We start from the raw sequence: 23210 nt of genomic DNA on the forward strand, positions 1-23210 counted from the left end.
ACCCAGAATCAACATTACAACCCAAAATTCATCCATACACTACTACAACATCCCCAACAACTCAAGATTTCCACTTTATACTACTTCTCCATCATGAACTAAGAGCTTACTTAAGTTCATTAACTAATAACCAAGATTTCCAACTCCAAAAACATCACAAAACCAACCAATCTCTAAACACACAATAATCATGCCTCTCATCAACTAAACTACTCATAACAAGCTATAAACATGATTACACACCCATTACACTAACCCATCATCTAAACATTAGGAAATCTAAACAACAAAACTTAAGACTAAGATCATGAAGAGTTATACCTTCCTTGAAGCTTTTAATCATGAAAGATCCTTGGAATGCCCATGGAAGCCTTAATCTAACCTCCTACAAGCTTGATCTTTCAAAGAAATCAAGAACACAAAAATTAATTTCAAGAAAGTACTATTCACCATCTTCTTGAATGATTTATAGGAAATGCTAGGAAAGGATTTTGAAGCTAAGATTCCTAGGAAGTATGTAACTTAACTAGGAGAAGCTAGGATAATTACCTTGTAAATTAGCAAGTGGAGGAGCTTGGACTTCCCTTTTCTTAAGAAAGAGGCCGAGAGCTTCAATGGAGAAAAAGAAGTTAAGTTGTGTTTTTGTGATTTGTTTTGCTTGCCTTGGTTGGTTGCTTTTGTTTTGATTAATTACTTTTAACCATGGTAAAAAAATGAATGGCTTAAAATCAACCAACAATTCCTTCCCTTTTGGTCATGCTTATGTCATCCTCATATATCATCTTCCCATACTTGTCCTCTTCTTGTTGGTTTGGTGACATCATCCTCACTAACCTCTTTGATTAGCTTCTAATTACTTGGCTAATGACCGCTGATCTGTTATACGGTTCGCTTAACTTTCGTTTTCGTTTACCGTTTGAGGGACCATACCCGGGATCTTATTACTTGGGTTTCCTTAACCTTTCTCAGTACATTATAATCCTTTTATGATCCTCTCTTATAATCCTTGAATTTAAATCATTTTTATCCTGTTACCTTATACTCAATTCTTTCGGTATCTGGTGGATTTTCGGGAAAAATCAAAGTGTTCGAATTTGGATTCTGACGATCTTTACATACACTTATATATCACGTAGAGTACTAATAATATCTCAGAAGATCAATAAAAGAACCCCTACATAGTGTGGTATGAAAAGTTTTCTTATTCAGCATAATCAGCAAAATCACTATTCATAAGGGTTTCAAAAATTCCAAAAATTGGGGTTATTACATGAAACGTCTCTGAAAACTACTTATATAGAAGCCCCACAAGACCCAGCTATCTCAGAAGTCAGAAGTCCAACAGAAATAGAACACTAAAAATCATTATTTAATTTTACGACCCTGAGCGGCCGCTCAGCAATCCTGAGCGGGCGCCCAACTTCCTGAGCGGCCGCCCAGCCAGGCTGAGCTGGCACCCAACACCTTACTAGAAAAATTATTATTCTGCTCCCGTTTTCTGCTGCGTTTTGCTCCTAACTTCCCACTTCCAATGCCAAGCACATACCTAGGCTTATTCCTGATGAAATCTCTCCACAAATGCAAGTAATACCCTGAAATGCACAAACACTAGAAAAACGCATCAAATACACAAAATACTTGATTTCAAGACATCAATTCAAGCCATTATAAGACGTTCGAAGTGGTATAAAATGCCACTTATCACACCCCCAAACTTAAATCGATGCTTGTCCTCAAGCGTCACAGACTAAAAAACAAAACAAAAACATGCATGAATGCAATCTACATGAAATGCAGCGATCCCCCTCACAATGACTAAACCAACCAACTCATGACATCTCAACAAATGCCGTTAGGTGAATAAAGATCAATTAAATCATGCAAACTAACATACAACCAGAAACGTGGTGTGTGCGGATGCTTAACAGATATGCTTCAAAACTAGACCAATTATCATAACTTGACTATCCTCAAGGCAATCACATGATTATACGAAGAATAAATTCTAGGCAAAAAATGACTTATAACACTTTAAGGTCACTGGAGCTTATTACATAATTATGCTTTTTATTCAACACAACAACAAATGCTTATTTGACCGTGCAATAAGTGAGGTCCACAAAACAATGGCATCCATTTAGCGAGCGTTAGGTTAGCGGATCCCAGACTATAAAAGCCTTAGGTCACTAGGCACAAAGTCCCCTAAGAACTTAATAACTCGAATACCAAAGAGCCCACTCGTGATCAATTATGCATTAACTCTTTATTTTTTCCTTTGTTTTTTTTTCTTTTTTTTTTCTTTTATTTATTTTTTTTTTCAAATTTCTGAGCAAGTGCGTTTCGTTCCATCTTGTTCAACCCTAGACTACTCGCATAAAAATACGAGCCGGCTACTAGCCATTTGACGCCTAGCCACAATTAGCAATGAATTCCAATTCTTACTCCATTTTTTTCTTTTCATGCTTTTTATCATTAAGAGCTTATCATAAATTCTAAGCATAATCAATAGATTAACCTCAAAAACCATCAAACCATGACAACAATCTAGTCATTAAGCATACTCTAAGACTTAGTGAAATTACAAGTGTTTCTAGCATGCATGTCAACCTACAAGACTCAACATCACTCTAACACTATCACTACACTCGCATCAATATCACAAATCAATCGGTAAAGCAACGCAAAAGGGATCATGGTATATGCATGAGCTAAATGACATGATAAATAAAGCTATAAAAAAAACAAAAAAAAACTATATGGCAAAAATATGCAATTATATGAACTAAACTATCATGAATATGTAACTACATGACATACACATAAAAATATTCCTTAACTACCACCCCCAATCTTAAAATCTTCACTGTCCCCATTGAAGGTAGTAGAAAGGAACACAGGGTATACCTACTCGGAGAAATCATCATCATCACCATCAGAGGGTGGAGTATCAGGAGGCGGATAAGAAGAGTCCTCACCAAAAATGGGCCACTGTATGTCAGCTCCAAGACCTCTGAAAGCAGTCCCAAGTGCAAGGGTGAGCTCCTGAGCGAACCTACTATGTGACTCATACATCGCATCCATCCTCCTCGACAGCCTCCTATACTGGGTATCAGCCATCCCAGCACCCTCCTGAGCTCTAGAAGAGCCTGCCTCATCATGACCCGGCCTAGCCATGGTAGCACCAGCTGCTGGACGTCCTCCTGGAAGATGAAAACCCAACCCATGCTCCTCGGGCTCTCTACCCGTCCACTCCTGCATCACATTCAGAGTTGCTGAATCAATAGGAGCGGCCGACATCTGCAACTGCTCGTGAGAAGGTCAATGAACTCCCACTGCTCGGCATAGCTTCGTTACAGTAGATGCATAAGGGATGTTCATGTGCTTCGCTCCCCTCAAAAACTTCAAAATCCCTTGGTAGATGAACTCACCAAGGTCCATATAATACTCCTCATTCAAAATACCCCATAACAACCTTGCTCGCTCAACTGTAACCTCATGTGCATGAGAAGTAGGCAGAATATTAGCACAAATAAAGGCATTCCATGCACGGGCATACCTATTCATCGCAATCACCGGAAAAGAACGATACTCGTTAGTTCCGGTCTTGAACTTCCAAACCGTGCCCGGCTGACATAGTAGCACAAATCAAATCCAAATCAAAATTCCCGGGGTTCTTCTCATTCCAATTCTCCTCTGTTAGCTTCCGTTGTCGCTATCCAATCACTCTTCTCATTCCAATTCTCCTCCGTTAACTTCCGTTGTCGCTGTCCAATCACACGACGAATCGCCGCGGCCTGATAATCAACTGTAATCCCGTGAACATCAGTAAACCCATTCTTTTCAGCCTTTACGCTCGCATAAAACTCACGAACCACGCTCATCGGAACCGCCTCCGGTGACTCACAAAAAGAAATCCACCCCTTTTCAGCAATCATCGGCAACAACTCACCATCCCTCCCCGATGGTAAGAATCCCCTCTCCTTCAAAATCGGCTTAGCAGAAGCCTAGTATACTCCTCCTCAGCAGCCCTATCAAATAAACGAGGTCTCGCAGCAGTTCCCCTTAAAGAATCAGCAATAGGAACGGCGCTGCTGCTATCAATAGTTCGGGATCTCTTGGGTGCTATTAAAACTGAGAAAAAGTGTTTAAGAGTTGTGTTTTGAGTGTATGAGAGAGTTTTAAAGTTGAAAGTATGTGGGAGTGTATATGGAGGAGTTGTATGTATATATAGGGTAGGAATTAGGGTTAAAAATTGAATAAGAGTGGGGTTGTGAGGAAAAAATGTGGGTTATGGGAAAAGAAATCATGGTTTGTGGGTTGTATTTTTGTTTTTGAATTTTTCTGATTTTTTTGGATTTTTTAGAAGGCAAATTTTTTTTCCAACAGTCGGGGGCTGAGCGGCCGCTCAGCAAAGCTGCACGGGCACCCAGCATCCTGAGCGGCCGCCCAACAAAGCTGAGCGGGCGCCCAGATGGTTTCTGGAAAATACTGTTTCTTGCACAATTTTTCTGATTTTTTTATGGTTTTGGATAGGTTACTAACTTCTAAGGGTTCCTATAGTCACAAATCTTGGGTTGCCTCCCAAGAAGCACTTCTTTTACATCATTAGCTTGACGTAGAGTACCTTGATCAAGTTGACAATAAAACGGAACTAACCACTTCTCGGTTTGCCATGTCCCCATAGTAATGCTTCAATCGCTGACCATTAACCTTGAATGCTTGGCCCGGATCATTCTCAAAAATCTCCACCGCTCCATGTGGAAACACAGTTTTGACAATAAAAGGTCCAGACCACCTTGATTTCAACTTTCCAGGAAAAAGTCGGATAAGAGAGTTGAATAAAAGAACTTGCTGCCCCGGCACAAATGACTTAGGATATAGCTTCCTGTCATGCCACCTTTTCACTTTTTCCTTGTACATTTTGTTGTTCTCGTACGCTTGGAGTCGAAATTCATCAAGTTCATTTAACTGAAGCATTTGCTTCTTCCCTGCTGCATCTAGATCAAGGTTCAACTTTTTCGACGCCCAATAAGCCTTATGCTCAAGCTCCGCAGGTAAATGACATCCCTTACCATAAACAAGTTGAAATGTGGACATCCCAAGTGGAGTCTTGTATGTTGTTCTACAAGCCCAAATAGCTTCATCGAGCTTTGAAGACCAATCCTTCCTTGACGGACAAACAACTTTCTCTAGAATACGCTTGATCTCTCTATTAGACACTTCAGCTTGACCATTCATTTGCGGATGATAGGCAGTAGCAACACGATGATTCACATTGTAGCGCTGCATCATAGAAGTGAACTTACGGTTGCAGAAATGCGACCCCTCATCACTTATGATTACTCATGGCATTCCAAACCTTGTGAAAATCTGCTTATGAAGAAAATTCAACACTACCTTTGCATCATTGGTCGGTAGAGCCTTGACTTCTACCCATTTTGAGACATAATCGACTTCCAGCAAGATGTACTGATTATTGCAGGACGAGACAAATGGTCCCATGAAATTGATTCCCAAAACATCAAAGACCTCGACTTCAAACATCACATTCAACGGCATCTCATCCTTCCTCGTAAGATTCCCCACTCTTTGACAACGATCACACCTTAAAATGAACTGCTGTGCATCCTTAAACAAAGTAGGCCAGAAAAAACCTGCTTGCAAAATACGAGCTGCTATCTTTTCACCACCATAATGTCCACCATAAACTATGGAATGGAAATCTCGTAATATCCCCTCCGTCTCACAGAATGGGATACATCTCCTGATGATCTAGTCAGCTCCTTGTCTAAACAAATACGGTTCATCCCACATGTACCAGTTCACCTCATGCACAAAACTTCTTCTTTTGAGCTGCATTCATATTATGAGGCATTATATTGATGATAAGATAGTTCACAATATCTGCGAACCATGGCTCTTCCTCCGGAATTGCGAACAACTGCTCATCCGAAAAAGATTCGTTGATCAATGTCTTATCATAAGAAGTAGAATCGGGATTCTCCAATCTAGAGAGATGGTCAGCTACTTGATTCTCAGTACCTTTTCAATCCTTGATCTCTAACTCAAATTCCTGTAGCAAGAGCACCCAACGAATAAGTCTGGGCTTCGAATCCTTCTTTGAGACCAAATAGCGAATGGCAGCATGATCAGTGAATACTGTCACCTTTGTCCCAAGCAGATAAGATCGAAATTTTTCGAAACCAAAGACAATAGCCAAGAGCTCCTTCTCAGTAGTGGTGTAGTTCATTTGAGCTCCATTTAGAGTCTTACTAGCATAGTAGACCACATGAAAAAGATTATTCTTGCGCTGCCCAAGAACTGCTCCCACCGTATAATCACTCGCATCACACATCATCTCAAAAGGCTCTTTCCAATCAGGTGCCGTAATAACTGGTGCAGTTATCAAACTCTTCTTGAGAGTCTCGAATGCCGCCAAACATTCATCATCAAATTTGAAAGGCACATCTTTCTCGAGCAAGTTGCACAATGGCTTAGATATCTTCGAGAAGTCCTTGATGAAATGCCGATAAAAACCCGCATGGCCAAGAAAACTACGGATTCCTTTCACAAAAATAGGTGGTGGAAGATTTTCAATGACTCCCACCTTGGCTTTGTCCACCTCAAGACCCTTGCTAGAGACTTTATGCCCAAGAATAATGCCTTCACGCACCATAAAGTGACATTTTTTCCAATTGAGCACCAAATTAGTTTCCACACACCTTTTGAGCATCGCACGAAGATTATTTAAACATTCATCATACGAATGTCCAAAACACTTAAGTAGAAATCTAGTGTTTGTAGCCTCAACGGATAAGATCATTCTGGCTATCCGTTGATGGAGTAGCTTTACTTAGAAAGAAGTTTAGTATTGTAGCACATTTCAGTTTCTGTATTTAGGTTATAATTCTTAGATGTTGTGAGAAATTATAAGTCATGTTGACTACTAGTGGATATGCAAATAGGAGGGCTAATTGTAAATATTTCATGCCTTGTAATTTTGTATAAATGAAGTAGTATCAACTGATAAGTTAAAGGCCTTCAACGGATGAGAAACAAAGCTTCAACGGATGTCTCTAAAGCTTCAACGGATGAGTGCATCAGCGGATAAAGCTTCAACTGCTAATGCATCAACGGATAAAGCCATCAACAGATGAAGGTTTCAACGGATGCTAAGTTCAATAGCAGTTGACAGTGACAATTCATAAGCTGACAGAGGAACATGGGTTGACAGAGACAATTAGAATGTGGTAGCCTCTTGGAGGAATCAAGAAAATGCAGCATTTCCATTCTGGTGCAAACAAGGAAGTATTCAAAGATTCACAGTTTATCCTAGATTGTATTGGATAGAGAAATGTAGAAGAAACATGTGAAGAACCTTTTTAATTGTATTTGTACTTTTGTCTTCACTTGTAAACTTGGTGATATATATAAACCAAGTTGTAGCTAGTAATTAGATGGTGAATTTTCCAGAGCTGTTTAGAAAAACATAGAGAGAAAATCATCTAGTGTGTACTAGGACGCAGCTGTGATCAATTCTTTGAATCACAGATTTTCTGAAATACACATCTCTGGTGGAACAACAAATCCACCATAAAAGTTTTTGAAGCCTTTGTGTTCTTTACATTTGTGTCTTGAATATATATCTATCTGCACCTGCTCAAAGCAATTCACACACAACTATTCATCAAAACACTTAGCCTTTGAAACTGCTCAAAACTTGAAAAAGTTTTGAGATTTACATTCAACCCCCTTCTATAAATCTCATTGTTAGTTCCTTGGGAATAACAATTGGTATCAGAGCTAGCTCTTAACTTACAAAGAGTTTAAAGATCTATTCTACTAACATCATGAATAAGAAGGATATTGGTGTAAAGATTCCAATCCTGGAAAGAGATAATTATCATCACTGGAAAGTGAAGATGCATCTACATCTTCTCTCTCAAGATGAAAGCTACATCAACTGCATTGAAAACGGTCCTCACATCCCTCACAAGGTGGCCACAGCTGTAACTGCCACAGTTGCTATTGGACAGTCTATTCCCAAGCCAAAAGCAGAATGGACTGATGAAGATATTGAAGAGGTTCACAAGGACAAGAAAGCCATGAACATTTTGTTTAATGGCCTAGATCAAGATATGTTTGATAATGTCATTAACAGCCAAACTGATAAGGAAATTTGGGATACTGTGCAACTTATCTGTGAAGGTACTGAACAAGTTAGAGAAAACAAAATGCAGCTTCTCATTCAACAGTATGAATACTTTCATTTTGAGGAAGGAGAATCACTGAATGATACCTTCAATAGATTTCAGAAACTGTTGAATGGATTGAAGCTGTATGGTAGAGTGTACCAAGTCAAGGATTCCAACTTAAAATTTCTGAGGTCTCTACCAAAGGAATGGAAGCCTATGACTGTTTTACTAAGGAATTCTCAAGATTATAAGGACTTCACACTTGAAAGATTATATGGAATTTTGAAGACCTATGAACTTGAAATGGAGCAAGATGAGCTGTTAGAAAAGGGAAAGAGAAAAGGTGGATCAGTTGCACTTGTAGCTGACAATGAGAAGACTGAAACCAGGAATGAAGAAAAGACAATACAAAGTCTCAAAATTGGCACAAACAAATCAGAATCAATCAAGGGAAAGGAGCAAGTAGCTGAGGTTGAAGATAGTTCCAGTCAAGATGACTCTGATGATGTTGATGAACATCTGGATTTTCTATCCAGGAGGTTTGCAAAGATGAAATTCAAGAAAAATGCTAAATTCACTAAGTCAAACAAGAACATGGTGGACAAATCTAAGTTCAAATGTTATAACTGTGGCATAAGTGGACACTTTGCAAATGAGTGTAGAAAGTCAACCTCTGATAAGAAGAAATTTGAGCAAGTGGATTACAAAAAGAAATATTTCGATTTGCTCAAACAAAAGGAAAGAGCTTTTCTGACTCAGGATGACTGGGCAGCAGATGGAGCCAATGAAGATGATGATATGGAATATGTCAACCTAGCCCTGATGGCTAATTCTGATGAAAATGAAACTAGTTCATCAAGCAACCAGGTAATTACTACTGATCTCTCTCAGCTTTCTAAGATTGAATGCAATGAAGCTATAAATGATATGTCCAATGAATTATATCATTTGCGTGTTTCCCTTAAATCACTAGCTAAAGCAAACACAAGAATTAAAGAGAATAATTTGTTTTTAAGTGATAGGAATGCTGTGTTAGAGGGTAAGGTAATTGATCTTGAAAAGATTAAAATCAAATGCTTATCTGTTGAGAGTGAACTAGAAGAATCTGTTAAGAAAGTAGAAATTCTCTCTAAACAATTAGAACGTGAACAAGATGTAATCAAGGCCTGGAAAACATCTAGGGATGTTAGTGCTCAGATTGTCAAGGTTCAGGGAATTGAATCACTCTGTGAGAATGCCTGGAAGAAAAACAAAAAGGAAGTATAATTAATTGATGGATTATCAACGGATGTGGAATCAACGGATGATGAAAGTTATCTGTTGAAGGAAGAAAAGGAGCATCCGTTGAAGGCTCATCAATTGAAACAGGCAAGTGATTCTAAAAAGAACAATTTGAAAAATCTCAATAAGAAGTTTGGTTCAACTTCCAAGAACTTTGTCAAAGAAGAAGCTAGCACATCCAAAGATGCCAGTAAAGTGAATATAGGACACATGACTTTAGATCAGTTGAAAAATAGGCTTAAGATGGTTGAGGATAAAAAAGGAAACTAAAAGGAGATCTAATAGAAATGGGAAGGTAGGGATTAACAAACATAACAATTACACACCTGATAAGTATGCTCCTAGAAAAAGTTGTGTGCATTATAAAAGTGTTAATCATCTATCTGCTAACTGCAAGTCTGTTAAGAATGCTCCCATGCCTTTAACTCCTTCCATGCCTAACATGTCTATGTCACCTCTGCATGTTATGCTTGTTATGTCTCAACAGAATCCTCATGCATATTTTGTAAACATACCATATGTTAATAATCCTTATTTTGCTGCATTCAGTATGCCTCAAATGCCATACAACATGCCTATGAGGAATAATATGGTTGCACAATCTATACCTTATCAAATTCAACCAAATGTGTTAAATGATTCTATGACTAACCCTACACTTCAACCAACTACATCTGAGACCAAGGTTGACCCAAAGTTACCTAAGTCAAAAGATGCAGGAGGTATGAAGTCTAGGAAAAAGACTAATAAGGCTAGACCCAAGGAAACTTGGGTACCAAAATCAACTTGATTTGATTTTGTTGTGTGCAGGGAAAAAGAAGGAATCTATGGTACTTGGACAGTGGTTGTTCAAGGCACATGACAGGAGATTTCACCCTGCTCACAGAGTTCAAGGAGAGAGCTGGCCCTAGCATAACCTTTGGAGATGACAGCAAAGGGTTCACTATGGGATATGGCTTGATTTCAAAAGAAAATGTCATCATTGATGAAGTTGCATTAGTTGATGGTCTCAAACACAATCTATTGAGCATTAGTCAACTATGTGACAGAAGAAACACTATTTCCTTCAATTCTGAAGCCTGTGTTGTCACAAGTAAGAAGGACAACAAAGTGGTTCTAACTGGAGTTAGAAAAGGGAATGTGTACTTGGCTGACTTCAACTCTACAGATGCAGAATCAATTACTTGTCTTTTCAGCAAAGCAAGTCCAGATGAAAGTTGGCTATGGCACAAGAAGCTGTCCCATTTGAATTTCAAGACAATGAATGATCTAGTCAAAAAGGACTTAGTTAGAGGAATGCCTCTAGTGGAATTCTCAAGGGATGGACTCTGTGATGCTTGTCAAAAAGGAAAGCAAAAGAGAGCATCATTTAGTAAGAAGCTTGAATCAGCAATTGATGAACCATTACAACTGCTACACATGGATCTTTTTGGACCAGTCAATGTATTGTCAATTTCAAGGAAAAGATATTGCCTAGTGATTGTAGATGATTTCTCAAAGTTTTCATGGACCTACTTTCTTGGATCAAAGGATGAAGCTAGTGAAATCATTATCAATCACATCAAGCAAGTCAACAATCATCCAGATTTCAAAGTAAGGAATATCAGGAGTGACAATGGAACTGAGTTCAGGAATTTTACCATGAGGTTGTTCTGTGAAGAAAATGGGATCATGCATGAGTTCTCAGCTCCAAGGACTCCACAACAAAATGGTATGGTGGAGAGGAAGAACAGATCACTAATTAAAGTTGCAAGAACAATGCTTGAAGAGTCAAAACTCCCAACATATTTTTGGGCGGAGGCTGTTAACTGTGCATGTTACACTCAGAATATTTCTCTAATCAATCAGGCAAAAGGCATGACTCCCTATCAATTGTTCAAGAGAAGAAAACCAACTCTGAACTTTCTTCATGTCTTTGGTTGCAAATGCTACATTCTAAGGAATCAACCTGATCACAAAGGGAAGTTTGATGCAAAGGCTGATGAAGGAATATTTGTTGGTTATTCTGCTGGAAAATCATATAAGGTCTATAATCTAAGAACCAACATTGTCATGGAATCTGTGCATGTTATGTTTGATTATAAAAAGATTGATGGACTAACAGATGAGGGACATCATGAAGGACTCAAATTTGACAACATTGAGATATATTGTGATGATGGTGAAGATGAGAATGATGGAGAAGACACCTTGAAAAGAATTCAAAATTTGCCTTTGGATAATGCACATAATGCTGCATCAGTTGAAAGTCATAATTCAGCTTCCGTTAATAGAAGTAATGCAGCATCCATTGAAAGACAAAGTGCATCATCCGTTGAAGTACATAATGAATCATCCGTTGATCATAGTCTATCAACGGATAATAAATTTACTTTATCAATTGATAGAACTCCTAGTTCCTTTCAAAGGATCAGTAATTCAGGGGGAGTTTCATCCAATCAACACTCTATCTCACATCATGACAATACTGAGGCAAACTCATCTAGAGCTAATCTACCACCTCAAAGGAAATGGACCAAGAATCATCCCTTTGAATTGATCATTGGTGATGCAACATCTAAGGTGCAGACTAGAAGGGCTACTCAAGATGAATGCCTATACAATAGTTTTCTATCACAGGAGGAACCTAAGAGAGTGGAAGAAGCTCTATTGGATCCAGATTGGATTTTAGTAATGCAAGAGGAGCTAAACCAATTTGAGAGGAACAAGGTATGGAAGCTGGTACCCAAGCCAAAGAAAAAGAGCTCTATTGATACAAAATGGGTATTCAGGAACAAGATGGATGAAAATGGCATTGTCATAAGGAATAAAGCCAGATTGGTTGCCAAGAGCTATTCTCAACAACAGGGAATAGATTTTGATGACACATTTGCTCCAGTTGCAAGACTTGAAGCCATCAGAATCTTTCTAGCCTATGCAGCCCATGCCAATTTCAAAGTCTATCAAATGGATGTCAAGAGTGCATTTCTGAATGGAGAATTGGAGGAAGAAGTTTATGTAAGCCAACCTCCAGGATTTGAAGATCCAAACTTTCCAGACTATGTGTATTATCTGTTGAAAGCACTATATGGACTAGAGCAAGCACCTAGAGCCTGGTATGAGACTTTGTCAAAATTTCTCCTAGATAATTACTTCACAAGAGGTACTGTTGACAAAACTCTTTTCTTTAGAAATGTTAATGGCTCTACAATACTTGTTCAAATCTATGTATATGATATTATATTTGGTTCTACAGATGATAAGCTTTGCAAAAAGTTTAATATGTTAATGTAAAGTAAATATGAAATGAGCATGATGGGAGAGCTAACTTATTTTCTTGGTTTACAAGTTAAACAAGTTAGTGATGGAATTTTCATTAGTCAAACTAAATATATTTATGATCTTTTAAAGAAGTTTGACTTAATGGATTGTTCATCTGCAAAAACTCACATAGCCACTACCACCAAGCTTGAATTAAACAAGGCTGAAAAGTATGTGGATATTACAAACTATAGAGGCATGGTTGGCTCATATCTATATTTAACTGCTAGTAGACCTGATATAATGTTTTCTACATGTCTTTGTGCTAGATTTCAAGCTGACCCTAAAGAATCTCACCTAGTGGCTATTAAAAGAATTTTCAGATATCTCAAAGGGACTCCAAATCTAGGAATTTGGTACCCTAGAGAGTCTGGTTTTGATCTAATTGGCTACTCAGATGCAGATTATGCAGGTTGCAAAATAGACAGGAAAAGTACAACTGGCACCTGTCAATTTCTAGGGAATAAACTTGTGTCATGGTTCAGCAAGAAGCAAAATTTTGTTTCTACATCAACAGTTGAAGCTGAGTACATTGCTGTTGGTAGTTGCTGTGCACAGATACTGTGGATGAGGAATCAACTATTGACAAAATTCCAATATTCTGTGACAACACAAGTGTCATTGCCATTACTGAAAATCCAGTATAACACTCAAGAACCAAGCACATTGACATCAAGTACCACTTCATAAGGGAACATATGATGAATGGTATAGTGGAACTTCATTTTATTCCAAGTGAAAAGCAGATTACAGACATATTCACCAAGCCACTTGATGAATCAACATTCACAAGATTAGTAAGTGAGCTAGGTATGCTTAATTATTCATAATTCATGTCCTTATTATAATTTGTTTTGTAGCCTGAAATGAATTTGTTGCAAGAACAAAGTTGGCTTTAAGTAAAGATCATTCTATCAATGGATATTCCCTATCCGTTGAAAGCCAAAATTGTTCTATCAACGGAGGTTCATTATCCGTTGAAAGACAAATACATTTCTGGTAATTTTATCCTTCAACGGATAAATTGTGTTAATCTTCAATGGATAGATGCTTACCTCATCCGTTGAAGTGTCACATCAGTTATTTTAAGTAAGTCACAACCGTTGATTCTTTTACTTAACCGTTGATACATATATATATACACAGTTGTATGTATGTGTATTAAAGGCAGTTTTTAGAATTCATACAGTTTTCTTTATTCTCAAACGGCTGTAATTTACTTAAAAATATTGTTTAATCATTTTCCTTACGTTTTAATTTGAGAAAGTATAAAAGCCCCTTAAATTCTTATTTTCACTTTACGCTTTCTTGCAATTTTTCAAAAGCTTTTACTCTCTTTCTCTCCCAAAACTCTCAACTTTTCTCTGAAACCTCTACCCACTACAATGGCACCAGTAGTAAAGATAATGTCCCAGTCTGGATTTGTCTATGAGAAAAAAAAATTGGTAGCTTTAGTGGAAAAGAATGAAGCCCACTCAGATTATCACAAGATGATGGACTTCATCAAAAACTGCAAACTAAGCTATGCAATGCTGGAAGCCCCAACTATTTACTATGAGGTAATTGAGGAGATTTGGACAACTGCAAAGTTCAATCCCACAGATATGACCATCACCTTCTCTCTCAAAGGTAAAGATTACTGTATTAACTGTGATGATATACAGTCCTGTTTCAAACTACCTGAGAACAATGCCATGACACCACATACTGATAATGATGTATCTAGCATGTTAGATTCCATAGGCTATTCTTTTGATTCTGCTAGTTTAGGGAGTATTAGAAGGAAAGGCCTTAGGAAAGAATGGAGTTTTCTTGGTGATGCCTTTATCAAGGTTTTCTCTGGGAAAATTAGTAATTTTGATGCAATAACTTCATCTCTCGTTAATATGCTCTATATGCTAGTTTCTGATAGGTATTTTAATTTTAGCAACTATGTTATGCTAGAATTGGGTACCAGGTTAGGGAACAAAGCTAATAGACCTCATAACATCTACTATGCTAGATTCTCTATGTTATTGGCTAACCATGTTGCTGAAGGTTTGGTCATAACCAATGAGAGTAATAAACTCAAGTGTTGGGCATAAGAGAAAAGGGTTCTTGCAGACCTTTTGCGAATTAACCTCAACAATCAGGTGCCATTGGTATATCTACCAATAATGAATGCACCTCAGGTAAGTGAGGTAACTACTTCTTCAACTCCTCCTACTTCCAACCCCATTATTTCTTTGCCTTCAAGAGTGGCCATGGAATCTGTGTCTTTGTCTGAACAGATTCCTATCAAAGCCACCAAACCTAAATTTTCAAGAACAAAGTCAAAGAAAGCCACCTCTGTTGTTTCTCAAAAGACAACAGTTGTAACAACTACCATAAACCCTGAGGGGAGTGAACAGGGTGTGAGTTTGAAGGGAGGGGTGAACATCAAGAAACCCCCCAGGATAAGGTAGGAGAGGTGAGTGATACCCCAGCTAGCCAAGCCACAGTTTCTCAAAAGACTGTGGTGGTTGAAAAAGATTCAAACTCATCCCTAGTTGCATCCTCCCAAAAGGGTGCAGCTATTGAAAATAGTCCCCAACCAGGGACACAGAACAAAAGAGGGAGGGACACTGAAGCCACACACTCTCCTGTAAAAGCCTTTACAAGAAGAAAGAGGGTCAAAACCTTAGTTTCCACACATGGTGCACACACTGCACAGATATACCCACCTGTATCTATGCCTTCTCAAATTCAGCTTGATGTGACTCCAACAAATACGGAGTCACAGCCCCATTCTCTCAAAATTGACACACATCAATCACCAAATTCTCCATCACCATCTCTGGATGTGGACATGATATTCACATCAATTCCTGATTCTCCCTCTTTACAACTCAGGGAGGAGCCCCACTCAAATACTGGTGATCATCATCTTTTAGATGATTTGTTGGATCATCAGCCAATTCTTTCAGATTTGGTTGAAGAATCTGTGTCCCCTATATTAAAATCAATCCACATAGATTCAACAATCATGTCACTTTCAATTTCTACTTTTTTTCTTTCTTCAATGGATATTTCTCATCCGTTGACAAGTGGTTGTTCTTCGACGGATAAGCTTAACAACAGTTATCCGTTGATACCATCAGTTCCTACTTCAACGGATACTCCCTATCCGTTAATAGGGAGTATCAACAGAATCAATTCCAAGTGTAGAAGACATGGTTACTGTACAATCACTTCTAGGATTGAGGGAAGGGAGTGAAAATTTGAGTGAGAGGCTGGGTTGCTCCCAGGCAAAAGGAGAGTTTGAGAGTCTAAATATGCATGCTATTTCTTCCAGCATGGCAAAAGAAAGTGAGAGGAGTGCCACCTTAGTAGGTGAAGGTGAGGGTGTGAGGAGTGTGAGCCAGGGGGAACCCCTGATGCAAGAAAAGAGAGAAATTGAGAGAAAAGCAGGTACAGAAGGTATAAGGGTGGATCCAGCCATTGCTAATGAGTCAATGATTGTGGATGATGCTGAAAAGGAAAGACAATTTCAGCAACATTACAAAGCTGTAATTGATAACATTTCCTTGGATGCTGACACTTTTACTCATCCTGTGACAGCCTATCAATTGTTGGCTACTCAGGGTAATGAGGAGGCAGAAAAGATTTTAAATCTAGTACATACTTCAGAATCTCTACAAAGGGATAAAGTTGCTGTCAACTTGATGCCTTCTACAGCTGGTGAGCCATCTGAAGAATTTGGAGTAAATTCTAATGATGATGACTCTGTTTCATTTGTTGGAAGAACTTAGGGGGAGATGAAGGCCCAAGTTCTATTCCAGACTTACCTGAATGTTCATTGACAAAGGAGTCAACACCAGGACAATTCAATGTCTCCTTAGTCAAACAAATCATGTCTATCCAAAGAGCCATTCAGAACACCTCCAATGCTGATACCAAGGCTCTTCTTGAAGCTCACCTAGATTCTCTACATCTCATGAAGCTATAACAATTAAGATAGAATCTGAGTGTGGATGAACTCAAGAAGGATATAGCTGACTTGAAGTCCTACAATTCTGAGAAGCTGGATTCAGTCATGCCCTATGGTACCATGCAGGACTTGTTACTGAGATTGAGAAGAGATTCAGATGCTGAAAAGAGGCTGGCCAAGTTGGAAGACAGGGTTCAAGTCATTGAAAACTCTGTGGTCACCATTCTTCAAAATCAACAGTCTCAAACAAGTCTACTCATGTAACTGGCTAAAGCACAAGGCTTGCCTCCTCTCCTTGATGATAACAAAAAGGGGGAGAACAAAGTGGAGGGGGAGGGGAGCCATCTACAAACATTCAAATATCCAAAGTGCTAGTTCCTGTCATCACTACTTCTTCAATACTTCAAATCAAAGGAAAGCTTGATGGAATTGATCTAATCCAGCTAGCAGCAGCTGAGATGAAGGTGAAGGAGCAACGGAGAAAAATTGATGAAAGGATGCAACAGGTGTTTGGTTCTACAACTTCAAAATCATTATCTGTGAAACATAGCACAAAGGTTGAGCCAATCATTATAGAGCACAAGCCAGTAAGGAGGAATAAGGTTGGAGAAACTTCTTTCAGGAATTTGAAACCCATGGTACTCAACCCATCCACTAGACTCAATAGGGACTCTACAAAGAACCCTCTAAACTTTGGTCAACCAAAAGAAGTGGATTTTCCTCTTCCAAAACCTGATGAAGACAAAGTTTTGGGTGGTAGCATCATAAAGCACAAAGAGACCAATAATGTAGTGGAAAGAATGAATATGGCTATCATTTATAGAGAGGGAAAGAGTATCTGTGTAATGCAAGGACATCCCAAATTCTCAAAAGCCCAGAGGGAAAAACCATGAGGTTAAAGGAAGAAGCTAAAAAGCTGAAGGCTGACAAAAGAGCACAAGCAAAGCTTGAAAAATAGCTAAAGTCAAGTCAGACTGAAGAAAATAAGAAGAGTGAAGACAAGAGTGAAGAAGACAAGATTGAAAGTAGAAATGTGGATATGGGGAATGTGGTTGATGAGAGTGTGGAGGAAAGAAAGGAATGGCAGAAAGGGAACAGAAAGAAGGCCAATGCAAAAATGAAGAGTGGAAATGACACTGTGGAAACCCAATCAAAATCTAAACCACTACCTTCAATTCCTGAACCTTTTGTTGCTGATCCTAGTATAAATGTCCATGGTAAACCAATCATCCCTAAAGAGGAACCTATTGATTGGGACACCATCAACTTGCCTACCTTCCTAACTACCTCTCCATACCAAAGAAACTGAAAAGGAAATCCAAATCAACACCTCCCCCAACCTCAAGTAAGTTCACTCAGAAATACAAACCTAAGCCTAAGCCACAAGCCTCAAAGGATGATTATGTTCACATTTATGACATAAAAGAGTTTATAGATATTGAAGTCTATCTGGATGAGCTGGAAGAAGTTAGGGGAATAAGTGCATACAAACAGCTCCCAGAAAGACTAATGTTCAAGTATAAAGGAAGTGAGGAAAGGACTTGGCCTCTTCAAAGAATTCTGAATGAAGGCTATTCTACCTTGGTTAGAGTCTACTCAGCTATCAAAAGGGATTCTGGCTTTACCAGGACTGCCAAAACTGAGATTCTCAACAAGATTGCCAGCATAAGGAAAACTTGGTGGGAGTCTAATTCCTTGCCTAGAACATTACTCATACCTGAGCATGGAGTTACAATTCATAAATCACCTCATTGGTTAATGGAGTTCAGAGACAATAAAGGAGTCAGAAGATTTTTCAGACTTGAAGACCAACTTAAAATTGCCAGTAATGAAACTCTGAAGGACATGCAATCTAAGTTGGACATCAGTGGAGAAGATGAAGCTGAATTCTACAGACAACTCCAACTCCAAGTAGAGGAAAATGACAGGAGGCTAGGGAAGAAAACAAGGGATCAAAGGAAAAGAAAATAACCTGCTCAGCCTAAAGGAGCATCCTTGGAAACAATGTAATTCTTCAATTCTATCTCAGTACATAGACTTTTGCAGCACTTTTGAATTTCTACTTGATTTCAGTTGATATATTTGTTAAGTGTTTTGTTATCATCAAGTTAAACCCAAATTTATGCCTACAATTCTAGTAGACATAAATAGGGGGAGATTGTTAGGAAAATGTGTATTAGTTTGATGATAAGATAAACAAAACACTTAAGTAGAAATCTAGTGTTTGTAGCCTCAACGGATAAGACCATTCTGGCTATCCGTTGATGGAGTAGCTTTACTTAGAAAGAAGTTTAGTATTGTAGCACATTTCAGTTTCTGTATTTAAGTTATAATTCTTAGATGTTGTGGGAAATTAGAAGTCATGTTGACTACTAGTGGATATGCAAATAGGAGGGCTAATTGGAAATATTTCATGCCTTGTAATTTTGTATAAATGAAGTAGTATCAACTGATAAGTTAAAGGCCTTCAACGGATGAGAAACAAAGCTTCAACGGATGTCTCTAAAGCTTCAACGGATAACATCCATCAACGAATGAGTGCATCAATGGATAAAGCTTCAACTGCTAATGCATCAACGGATAAAGCCATCAATGGATGAAGGCTTCAACGGATGCTAAGTTCAATAGCAGTTGACAGTGACAATTCATAAGCTGACAGAGGCACATGGGTTGACAGAGACAATTAGAATGTGGTAGCCTCTTGGAGGAATCAAGAAAATGCAGTATTTCCATTCTGGTGCAAACAAGGAAGTATCCAAAGATTCACAGTTTATCCTAGATTGCATTGGATAGAGAAATGTAGAAGAAACATGTGAAGAACCTTTTTAATTGTATTTGTACTTTTGTCTTCACTTGTAAACTTGGTGATATATATAAACCAAGTTGTAGCTAGTAATTAGATGGTGAATTTTCCAGAGCTGTTTAGAAAAATATAGAGAGAAAATCATCAAGTTTGTACTAGGACGCAGCTGTGATCAATTCTTTGAATCACAGATTTTCTGAAATACACATCTCTGGTGGAACAACAAATCCACCAGAAAAGTTTTTGAAGCCTTTGTGTTCTTTACATTTGTGTCTTGAATATATATATGTATGCACCTGCTCAAAGCAATTCACACACAACTGTTCATCAAAACACTTAGCCTTTGAAACTGCTCAAAACTTGAAAAAGTTTTAAGATTTACATTCAAACCCCCTTCTGTAAATCTCATTGTTAATTCCTTGGGAATAACAGTTTCCAATCATATCAGAGAATATAGCCATCATACATCTCTGAAAAGTGGTCGGTGCACCACATAAGCCAAACAAAACTCTGCGGAAAGCAAACGTGCCAAATGGACAAATGAAAGTAGTCTTTTCTTGATCCTCTGGTGCAATGCAAATCTGATTATACCTCGAATAGCCATCCAGAAGACAATAATACTCATGACCAGCCAACCAGTCTATCATCTGATCAATAAATGGAAAGGGAAGTGATCCTTTCTCGTGGCTTTGTTCAACTTTATGTAATCCATGCATACCATCCATCATGTGACTGTTCGAGTGGGGATGAGCTCGTTCTTCTCATTTGCTACCACAGTAATACCTCCTTTCTTAGGTACACATTGCACGAGGCTCACCCAAGAACTGTCAGAAATAGGATATATGATTCCTGCATCCAGCCACTTCAGAATTTCTTTCTTCACCACTTCTTTCATGATAGGGTTAAGTCATTGTTGTTGCTCAATAGTCGGCTTACTACCTTCCTCTAGCAGAATTTTATGCATGCATTACGAAGGGCTGATCCCTTTGATATCTGCTATAGTCCACCCGATAGCCGATTTGAATTTTCTCAAGATCCTCAAGAGCTTGTCCTCCCCACTACATGAAAGGTCAGATGCAATAATAACAGGCAAAGTAGATGCATCACCTAAAAAAACATAACTCAAGTGTTTAGGCAATGGTTTAAGCTCCAAAGTAGGTGCTTCCTCAATAGATGGTTTGAGCTTTCCTTCAGCATTCTTGAGATCAGAAGTACCCAGAGATTCAAATGGCATGTCTAGCTTTAGCCTCCAAGGAGAAGCATTTAGATATTGTAGTTGCTCATTGCCATCCTAATCGTCACTGTCAAAGTCCCCCACCAAGGCTTTCTTTAAGGCATCAGACATTAGCATATGATCAAGTTCTGAAGTGACCGCAGAATCAATCAAATCCACCTTAAAGCACTCCTCATCTTCTGTAGGGAATTTCATCGCCTTGAATGCATTGAATGTCACATCCTGATCCTGCACCCTTATAGTAAGTTCACCTTTCTACACATCTATCAAGGTACGACCTGTAGCCAAGAAAGGTCTTCCTAAGATTATGGGAATCTTCTTATCTTCCTCGAAATCCAAAATGACAAAGTCTGCAGGGAAGAAGAGCTTATCCACCTTGACTAACACATCCTCCAATATGCCTCGTGGATATGTAATAGAACGATCAGCCAATTGTAGAGACATATAGGTGGGCTTTGGATCAGGCAAATTCAAATTTTTGAAGATAGACAATGGCATCAAATTGATGCTTGCTCCCAAATCGCACAGGCATTTGTCAAAAGACAACTTGCTAATGGTGAAAGGAATGGTGAAGCTACCTGGATCTTTAAGCTTTGGAGGTAATTTTTGTTGCAGCACAGCACTACACTCTTCCGTTAGAGCAACGGTCTCAAGGTCTTCCAGTTTCACCTTCCTTGAAAGAATACTCTTCATGAATTTTGCGTAACTAGGCATTTGCTCCAGAGCCTCAGCGAAAGGTATATTGATGTGAAGTTTCTTGAACACCTCCAGAAACTTACCTAACTGCTTATCCAGCTTTTGTTGTTGCAATCTCTTAGGGAAAGGTGATGGAGGATAGAGCTGTTTCTCCCCTGTATTACCCTCAGGAAGGGTGTGTTCAATAATAGTCTTCCTTGGTTCCGCCGCTTTCTCCTTTTGCTTCTCTTCTCATCAACAACTTCAGCTTCTCCGTCTTTCGCTTTTTCAGCATCAGCAACTTTTCCAGACCTTAAGGTAATAGCTTTGACTTGCTCTTTAGCTTCCTTCCTACCTGGCACTTCAGTATCGCTGAGAAGTATGCCAGGTTGACGGTTGAGTACTACATTGGCTATTTGACCGATTTGATTTTCCAAGGTCTTGATGGAAACAGCCTGACTTTTGCACAACAGCTTGAGTTCCTCAAAATCAGCACTAGAAGGTGGAGCAGCACCTCCTTGTTGAGGATATGATTGCCTTTGAGCATAATGCTATGGTTGCTGGAATCCAGGTGGATTAAACTGCTTACTGATAGGTTGCTGATATGGTTGCTGAACAGCATTCTGATTATTGCTCCAGCTGAAATTGGGATGATTTCTGTTATTAGGATGATAAGTAGCTGGCACAGGCGCCCGCGGTCGTTGATAATTGTTCACATACTGAACAGATTCATTATCAAGAGAACACTGATCCGTAGCATGAGAACCTGCACAAAGCTCACAGACCATAGCTATATGATTGACTCCATATGTGGCTAAAGAATCGACCTTCAAAGACAACGCTTGGAGCTGCGCTGTAATAGCTGTAGCTGCATCGACTTCTAGAATACCTGCTACCTTCCCAGACATCATCATTTGAGTTGGGTTTTGATGCTCATTTGCAGCCATAGTTTCAATAAGATTATAAGCCTCAGTATAGCTTTTGGCCCACAAAGCGCCTCCAGCTGCTGCATCGAGCATGGGCCGAAATTGGGGCCCCAACCCATTATAGAAACCAGTGATTACCATCCATTCAGGTATACCATGATGTGGACACTTTCTCAACATCTCCTTGTAACGCTCCCAAGCTTCGCACATAGATTCTGTTGGTTGTTGCACAAACTGAGTAAGAGCACTCCTCAAAGCTGCAGTCTTTGCCATTGGATAGAACTTTACTAGAAACTTCTGTGCAAGATCTTGCCAAGTAGTGATGGACCCAACTGGTTCAGAATGTAACCAGTCCTTAGCTTTATCCCCCAGAGAGAATGGGAAAAGCCTCAGCTTGATAGCCTCATCAGTCACACCATTATATTTGAAAGTACTACAGATCTCGACAAAATTTTTGATGTGCATGTTGGGGTCTTCAGTCGCAGCACCTCCGAAAGAAACAGAATTCTGCACCATCTGAATAGTGCCTGGCTTGATTTCAAAAGTGTTAGCCTGAATAGGCGGATGAAGGATGCTTGACTGAATGTCATAAATTTTTGGCCGAGAAAAGTCTATAAGAGCTGGATCTGCCGGAACTATACGATCACCCATGATTATTGGTTCTTTCTGCTCACTCTCTTTATCCGAATCTTCAAAATCTATCTTCTCCGGAATATCAAGAACTGAGTCTATCTCCTCAGCCGTATCTAAAGTCCTCTTGCGAGTACGAGAACGTGTTTGCATAAATGCTCGCTAAAGTACCTGAAATACAACCGGAAATAATAAGTAACACGTCTTAATAAAGGAG

The 23210-nt window shown here is 38.9% G+C and overlaps 1 non-coding gene across 1 annotated transcript; it reads left to right on the forward strand.

The window, feature by feature from the left end:
• The first annotated feature begins 22514 nt into the window (after positions 1-22514).
• Positions 22515-22621, forward strand: LOC141694398 (small nucleolar RNA R71). Its single transcript, XR_012563710.1, has one exon. It is a non-coding gene; the product is annotated as a small nucleolar RNA R71 (small nucleolar RNA).
• The last annotated feature ends 589 nt before the right edge of the window (positions 22622-23210 follow it).

This window comes from Apium graveolens, chromosome 10 (genome assembly GCF_009905375.1).
Source record: "Apium graveolens cultivar Ventura chromosome 10, ASM990537v1, whole genome shotgun sequence".
NCBI lineage: Eukaryota > Viridiplantae > Streptophyta > Magnoliopsida > Apiales > Apiaceae > Apium > Apium graveolens.